General features: G+C 38.2%; 1 pseudogene; it reads left to right on the top strand.

Annotated features, from left to right (window-relative positions):
• The first annotated feature begins 1,094 nt into the window (after positions 1-1,094).
• LOC100140789 (ras-related protein Rab-22A-like) lies at positions 1,095-1,888 on the top strand (annotated as a pseudogene).
• The last annotated feature ends 6,758 nt before the right edge of the window (positions 1,889-8,646 follow it).

Here is an 8,646-nt window from a genome sequence, read left to right as displayed (position 1 = left end):
ATTAAGAAAACTGAGCACCAAAAAATTAATGTTTTTGAACTGTGGTATTGGAAAAGACTCTTGAGAGTCCCTTGGACTACAAGGATATCCAACCAATCCATCCTAAAGGAGATCAGTCCTGAATATTCATTGGAAGGACTGATGTTGAAGCTGAAACTCCAATACACTGTCCACTGGATGCGAAGAACTGACCCATTTGAAGAGACCCTGATGCTGTAAAACATGGAAGGCAGGAGGAGAAGGGGACAGCAGAGGATGAAATGGTTGGCTGGCATCACAGACTGTATGGACATGAGTTTGAGTGAAATCTGGGAGTTGGTGAGTGACAAGGAGGCCTGCCACGCTACAGCCCATGGGATCATACAGAGTTGGACATGACTGAGTAACTGACCTGAACTGAGAATAAAAGATGGCCATACTCAAAAATATTTTTAGACTTCTGCCTTTTCTATGGTCTGCTTTGTTGTCTTTTAAGATATAGTAGCTGGATTGATTCATTTATTTGCCTGAGTTTCTTTTAAAACTGTAGATTCCTGGATCTTACCCACAATCCTATTGACTCAGAAACTCTACTACTACTACTACTACTACTACTACTACTACTACTACTAAGTCACTTCAGTCATGTCCAACTCTGTGCGACTCTGTGGACTGCAGCCTACTAGGCTTCTCTGTCCATGAGATTCTCCAGGCAAGAACACTGGAGTGGGTTGCCATTTCCTTCTCCAATGCGTGAAAAATGGAAAGTGAAAGTGAAGTCGTTCAGTCGTGTCTGACTCCTAGCGACCCCATAGACTGCAGCCTACAAGGCTGCTCCGTCCATGGGATTTTCCAGGCAAGAGTACTGGAGTGGGGTGCCATTGCCTTCTCCTCAGAAACTCTAAGGAACTTGTAGCTTTATACATGAATCCCAAACAGTAATGAGAACAAAGTTGGTTACATGCCTTACCACCATTTCTCTTTCTCTTAGGAGGAAATCAGTGTCTTGTTTGAGGAAGTGTTCTTTTATTTACATAGGTGTCAAAATGGACTAAATGTCTCTTAAGAATTCCTTTCACTCTGCAGTTGACTGTCCGCTGTCCCAAGATGGTGGCAGTGGTGGCACCCGGGAACCTGTTCAAGCTGCTGAGAACAGAAGGGCCGGGCCAAGGTCCAGCAAACGGGAGGCAGTGGCCTCTGCGTGCCCTGCAGCCGGGGTTACACTTTGCGGTGGTGGCGCCAGGGAATGCTCGTGCTGGGCCCAGCCTTTCTCTCAATTTAGGAATGGCAGCGGGCGTGCACCCCTGGTTCCCAGGCCATGGTGCTGAAGTAGCTCAAAGTGTGTCTGCTGGAGGATACAGATGTAGGTAAATCAAATATTGTGTAGTGGTTCATGGAAGACAGGTTTGATCCAAACATCAACCCAACAATAGGACCATCTTTTATGACCAAGACTGTCCAGTACCAAAATGAGCTACATAAATCCTTCATCTGGGATACAGTTGGATGAGAACGATTTCCTGCCTTAGCGCCAATGTACTACCAAGGCTCGGCTGCAGCTATAATTATTTATGACATCACGAAAGATTTTCAACATTAAAGAAGTAGGTAAAAGAGCTTCAGCAGCATGGCCCACCCAACATTGTAGCTGTCATTGCAGGAAATAAGTGTGATCTTATCGAGGTAAGAGAGGTCATGGAGAGAGATGCCAAGACTACGCCAACTACATCCATGCAGTCCTTTTATGGACCAGAGCGAAGAACAAGATAAACATAAACGGACTCTTTATATAAATTAGTCAAAGAATTCCATCCACTGATGCCAGCCGCCTTCTGGCGGAAAGGGCTTCAAACTCTACAGAGCCTTTGGAGCCTAGGCGGAGCTGCAGCTGACTGGGCCTTGACCCTGGGGCTCCCAGATGAAGTAGCTGGTCCTGACAGGCCTCGGGAGGGCTGGGACCCCCTCCAGGGGTCACCTGCCAGTCTTGGATCTTTTTTGGGCAACTGGGATTCACAGGAATTAACTGGTTCCATCTCCTCTTCAGAGACTGCAGCAGTAACAGGTCAGTCTGTGGACTTCCGTCCTGTAAAGGATCTCTGTGTACCCAGGGACTGCATCGTTGGCTCCTGATGTTGCTGAGAAGGAATGTACAGTTGTGTGAATGGTAGGATGAGATCATTGAGTAGCTTTGTAGTCAAGATTCTATGTCACATTTGTAAAGGAGAAGTTAGCACTTTCATGGTTCTTGAGGGAAAAAAAAAGTCCTCGTGGATACATTCCTTCCCTTGTTTTCCCATTGACCATTGCCACTGCTAGAGGGAGTGATAACATTTAGAATGTGTGCAGTTACCACCCTGGAGGGATGGCAGTTAGGACTGTCTGAAGCTGAGGTGGGTTGTTTCTGAGGCTGATGGAGAGGCACCCACCCACGCTGTCTCTGACACAATCTCCATTGGGCACAGCAGCCCAGGACCCTGTCGCACAGGTATCCCCAGGCACGTCACTGGCACCTTTTTAAGTAAGCTCTGACAATCAAGATGGTGGTGGTAGAGAGGCTGCGTGGAACATGTTGAATTGCAGATTCAGTTTAAACTGACTAGCTCTGTTTTCCAAAGAGAAAAGAAGCAGCCTAGAAAGTGGGGTAAATGCTGTCCATTTTTAATTTGACAGAGCTGCCTTGGTGGGGGAGACAAGTATCTGTTGCTTAGCACATGTAAAGTTGTAGTCATATATTTATGAGACCACAGCTTACAGATAATAAATTATGTAAATACATTAATAAATTCTATGCTTCATTAACAAAGAAAAAAGAATTCCTTCCACTCTGAAACTCATTAATATCACAACCAATGATTTCATATATCTGACAGGATAAAATAACTAACTGGATGGAAAGTGAAAATGAAAGTGAAGTCACTCAGTCATGTCCGACTCTTTGCGACCCCATGGACTGTAGTCTATCAGGCTCCTCTGTCCATGGGATTTTCTTGCCATGCAAGAGTGCTGCAGTGGATTGCCATTTCCTCCTCCAGGGGATCTTCCCAGGAATCGAACCCGGGTCTCCCGCATTGCAGGCAGATGCTTTACTGTCTGAGCCACTAGTACATAACATATCTTTAACATTATGTTTTGTTTCACTTAAAAGATTACAGTAACTAAAAGGTAGAGAAGATCTGCATATTTAACAATATATTTTGGTATTAAAAGGGGGAACATTTTTTTAAAACTATCATAATTATTAACTACTTTTAAATAAGATGGCCATACATTCAAATGCATGGCACAAAATTCTTATAAAATAAAACAAGGTAATACTGGTGAATGTATTTCCTTTATGATCTGGGATCATGCTAATACAAAAGGAAAAAAAAATTATACCATAATGAAATATCTGATTTAGTGAAAACATAATTACCACATATAGCAATCTTTGGTTTTTTATATTCCACGTAGGAGTGAGATCAAATAGTATTTATCTTTCTGTAACTTATTTCACTTGTCATAATGCCCTCAAGGTCCATCTATCTTGTCCAAATGACAAGATTTCCTTCTTTATCATGCCTGAATAATCCATTTGTACGCCAATTCTACATCTTGTTTATCCACTTATCCTTGGTAAATACTTAGGTTGTTTCTATATCTTGACTGTTGTGAATAATAATGCAATAAGCATGGGAGTGCATATATCTTTCTAAGATAGTGATTTAATTTCCTTTAGATATATGGCCTGAAGTGGGATTTTTGGATCACACGCTAAATCTATTTTTAATTTTTTTTGAGGAAACTCCATACTATGTTCCATAAAGGTGATAGCCTTTCAAGTGCTATTGGTTATTTGCTTGACTTTTTTGGAAAAAAAAAATATATTCAGTTCCTCTGTCCATTTTTTAAATAGATTTTTTTTCTTCCATTGTGTTGGATTTTATATATATATATATATATATACACACACACACATATATATATATGGATACTAATGCATTAGATATATGATTTGAAAATGTCTTATCCCTTCCTTAGGTTACCTTTTCATTTTGTTGATTGTTTCTGTGGTTGTACAGATTTTTAATTTCATGTAGTCTCATTTATTAATTTTTGCTCTTGCTGTTGTGCTTGTGGTATCATACCCAGAAAAATCAGTGTTAAGAACTAATTTCAAGTTTTTCCCTATGCTTTCTTCTAGGGGTTTTATGGTTTCAAGTCTTGTATGTCTTTGATCCACTGGAAAAAATAATTTTATTTTTATACCAGTCTTATCAGAAATACATTATTAATCTCCTTTTATATCTGAGAAAATGGAGCCTCAGAAAATTTAAGTGACTAAGTCAATGGTAAGTGGCAGGATGTGAAGTCCAGATAGCATTCAGTCCCATCATCTTAGCTGTAGAAAAGCCAAACCACGAAGTACAAAGATGAAAAAAAAAACAAAACAAAACCTGATCAAAATACGTCTTCTAATTTTAGTTTCTACACATTTACAAAAACAAAGTGAAATCATATTTCCAAAATTAAAAAAAAAAAGCTGTTTTGCTATTTTAAGTATTTGTTGAAATATAGAAAATTCTACAGTTTCAGTTTAAGCTAATGTGATATTTAATGAGTACTTTTAAAGGCACTCAAGGAGATCCAACCAGTCCATTCTGAAGGAGATCAGCCCTGGGATTTCTTTGCAAGGAGTGATGCTAAATGCTAAATGGAGTGAAACTCCAGTAGTTTGGCCACCTCATGGGAAGAGTTGACTCATTGGAAAAAACCCTGATGCTGGGAGAGATTGGGGGCAGGAGGAGAAGGGGATGACAGAGGATGAGATGGTTGGATGGCATCACTGACTCGATGGACATGAGTCTGAGTGAACTCCGGGAGTTGGTGATGGACAGGGAGGCCTGGTGTGCTGCAATTCATGGGGTCGCAGAGAGTCGGACACGACTGAGCGACTGAACTGAACTGAAGATAGTATTCTACTAAGCCTGGGAAATTTCCAAGGTGCTTAGTTGTTGCTGTGAATCATATGGGTTCAAGATGTAAAAGACTGTGAGAACAGTGAGTAAGGAGACAGATAAAACCCCAAATGATGGCCTGAATGTATTTCTGCAATCCCTAACTGGTTGTGTTTCACAAACTGTATTTCCTCTGTCTCTGCTTTCCTTTCTTTCCCACATTAATGCTGCTCCTTAAACTTATTTTGATATATGTACATGTTTGAGGGTTCTATGGGAAGTTCTATTATACTACTATATAGTTTTATTTGAAAATCATCTGTTTATTCGTTGGTTTCAGTAGAATGAAATGGTCATGTTTCTCACTTTATAGCCATTGCCTTTTAATGTTTCCCTTAGCAAATCTAATATATTCACTTTATATTGTGCTCAATTTTGTAGTTCAAATGCATGGCCTTCTGTTACTTCCTTAAGAATAAAAACTCTCAAGACATTTAATATCTGTGATTTAGACAGTATTATCATTATTACAGTGACATAGTAGGAACCAATGAAAATATCAGAATACTTACAAAGCAATTTTATATACATAATAGCACTGAAAGGAGATCATGTGGAAATAGCCTAAAATATTAAATCAGTCTCCAGTTTGGCAAGGTTAATATTTTCTGTCCCATGTCTTGTAGGATGAAACAAGTCATTTATCATATATGATGGCTCTAGAAATATTTCAGAACCATGAAAAACTCTGTAATAGTGAATTTATATCTATAAAGGGAAAATGGAAACAAATCTGTACCTGAAAATAATAGTCTATTATAATAATGAAAGACCATTTGGGGAACTAGACTGAGTTTCAAAGATATATATATATATATATATATATATATATATATATATATATATATATAATTTTAGATTTAAAAAGGTGGAAACACAGTATTAATAGTAAAATCGGGTTGCTGAGTAAAAGCACTGAAAATATAAGGTTTTCATTTTAACTTTTCACTCTCAGTGTCTTACCAAGAAGCAGGACTGGTGTTTTCACCCAGAAGGCATCGTTGAACCTATTTAAACAAGGCCCCCTCTACTCTGTTCTCATATATATTCCTTAAACTCCTCTGAATTTACTAGAACAGTACTTGTTCTATCTCTTTCCTTAGATTATACAGAATCAGTATTTTTTTCTTTTCTCAACAGAGCAGTTGCATCTTATGAGCCAAATGTTTGAACCTCATAGAAGCTGTGCTAACCAAGATGTAAAGGATGAGTTCCACTTCAATAGAAATATGTTTGTGAATGTGTTTTTATAAGAAGAGCTATTATATGAATTTGCATATGGTCTGTAATAAGTCCAGCATATGGTCAAACTATCACTATAGAACATACAGGTAACTGTCAGAGAAAGGATTCTATATATGTTTAATCAAATTGACATGATTGTACCATGTGAACACATATGAGAAGTGCTTTACCCAGTTAACGCATTTATTCATTTATTCCTTATCCTATTTAAATATTCAAGAAGGTAATCTTGCTTTGTTAGACACTAGGGATATGATGAAAACAAAGATTGACATGATTTCTGCCTCTTGAAGCTTATAAACTACCTTCTGCTTATGCAGGTATATGTAATTTTTGCATCTGGTTATAATAATGTATTTTAGGGGAGGAAAGTGAGGAAAAAAACAAAGAAGTTACATACATACATATATTTAAACTTTCTTCTACTAGCAAGAAGTCATTATCTTATCTGCAGGCCCCCACACATGTAGCCCTCCCTTTTACACCCAGAAAATTCAATTTACAAGGCTTCTCTGGTTCCAAAACAAGAGACACAGGTTAATCCCTGGGTTGGGAAGACCTTCTGGAGAAGGAAATGGCAACTCACTCTAGTATTCTTGTCTGGGAAATCCCATGGACAGAGGAACCTGGCAGGCACAGACCATGGGGTCACAAAAAAGTAGGACATGACTTAGCAACTAAACAACACCCAAGTCACTTTTTACACTCAAACAATATAATCATTCTATATTCATACAACAAAACTACTTTTACTAGAAAATACCTAAAGATTTTTTCACAACTTTCAGAAGTATTCAGCAAATATTACGTAAGCCCCTACTATGAGCAAAGGATAGGAGACATACAAGGGTCACTCTTCTCTTTCCCTTCCTGGTGTTGTGGGATTTTGCTTGACTGTGCATAGGAAACAGACAGACAGCAGTGTGGAGGGGAATTACATGAAATTAATAAAGATAGCAGATGGGACCAGAGCTTCTCTCACCCATTTCTATCTTTCACAGTATTTTGAGAGATAGTAAATATATATATATATATATATATTTTTTTTTTTTTTTACAGCAGAAATATGTTAAAAAGTTTGGTTTGTCCTGAATGGTAATAACAGAAAGACAACAAGTAATTTGTCAATATGTAAAAATCAGAATATTTAATATAACAATCCATATTTGTAGTTTATCTGGAAATCTTGAAGGCAGCTGGTCCTAGATCCTACAACCAAGGTATTCCCTCATTTCCTCACATACCTTATTCACCATGCTCCACCCACTTACGTCACCTTGGTTACAGTTTTCCCCAAACTGCCAGATCAGAAAATCATCAAGACTCTGGACTAAAAATACAAATCCCCAGCTCATCCTCTAGAGATTCTGGTTCAATACACTGAGAATAACGGTAGACTCTAAATTTTAATAAGCATCTTATGTGATTCTTTGTACACAAAGTAGCTGGGGAAATGGTACTGTACGCATTTCCGTTTGCAGCCCCAAGATGATTAAGAACATGCTATTAACCTCACAATAAGAGTTAGTGATTTCAACACAGTATTAATTTATGGGAGTTTAATAAATGTGAGACAGGAGATGCAGGTTTGATGCCTAGGTAAAGAGGATCCCCTGGAGGAGGGCATGGCCACCCACTCCAGTATTCTTGCTGGGAAAATCCCATGGACAGAGGAGTCTTTATCATGCCATTCCCCTGTTTCTTACACACTGAATCTGTCTGTTTCTTACACATAGTAAAGCAAAATCCCACAACACCAGGAAGGGAAAGAGAAGAGTGACCCTTGTATGTCTCCTATCCTTGGCTCATAGTAGGGGCTTAAGTAATATTTGCTGAATACTTCTGAAAGTTTTAAAGAAATCTTTAGGTATTTTCTAGTAAAAGTAGTTTTGTTGTATGAATATAAAGTGGCAAGCTACAGTCCATGGGTTGCAAAGAGTTGGACACAACTGAAGTGACTGCTCACGCATACATACAAAGCAGTAACGGTAACAGTAAAGATAAGCGCTATCATTCACTGAACATTTACTCTCTTCTGAGCATTATGTTCATAGTTAATTCTATACAAACATACTACATTTATACACACACAGTATATAATTGACTCTTCACTATGTGCTGATATTAATCTTAGCACCTTAAATATTATTTCAATGGTGTCAGTACTATTTTCCCCTCATACAGAAAATGAAAACAAAGCCCAGAAAGAAATATATATATACTATATTTTTAATGTTCTACAATTTGTACACATAAATATTGAGTCTGAACCTAGGTAATGTGACTTCAGAACTAACAACTCTAAACAAAACCTCTGCCCTATTAGTACAGTTGAGAAATGATATCACAAGGAATAAATATAAAGGCCTAGTGGTTAAAGGTGGATTCATGCTTATATGACTTATGAATTCTTGCTCTCTTGAGA

The sequence above is a fragment of the Bos taurus genome, chromosome 8, assembly GCF_002263795.3.
Source record: "Bos taurus isolate L1 Dominette 01449 registration number 42190680 breed Hereford chromosome 8, ARS-UCD2.0, whole genome shotgun sequence".
NCBI lineage: Eukaryota > Metazoa > Chordata > Mammalia > Artiodactyla > Bovidae > Bos > Bos taurus.
Note: the sequence above shows the minus strand (reverse complement) of the source record. Positions and strands in the feature narration are given on the sequence as shown.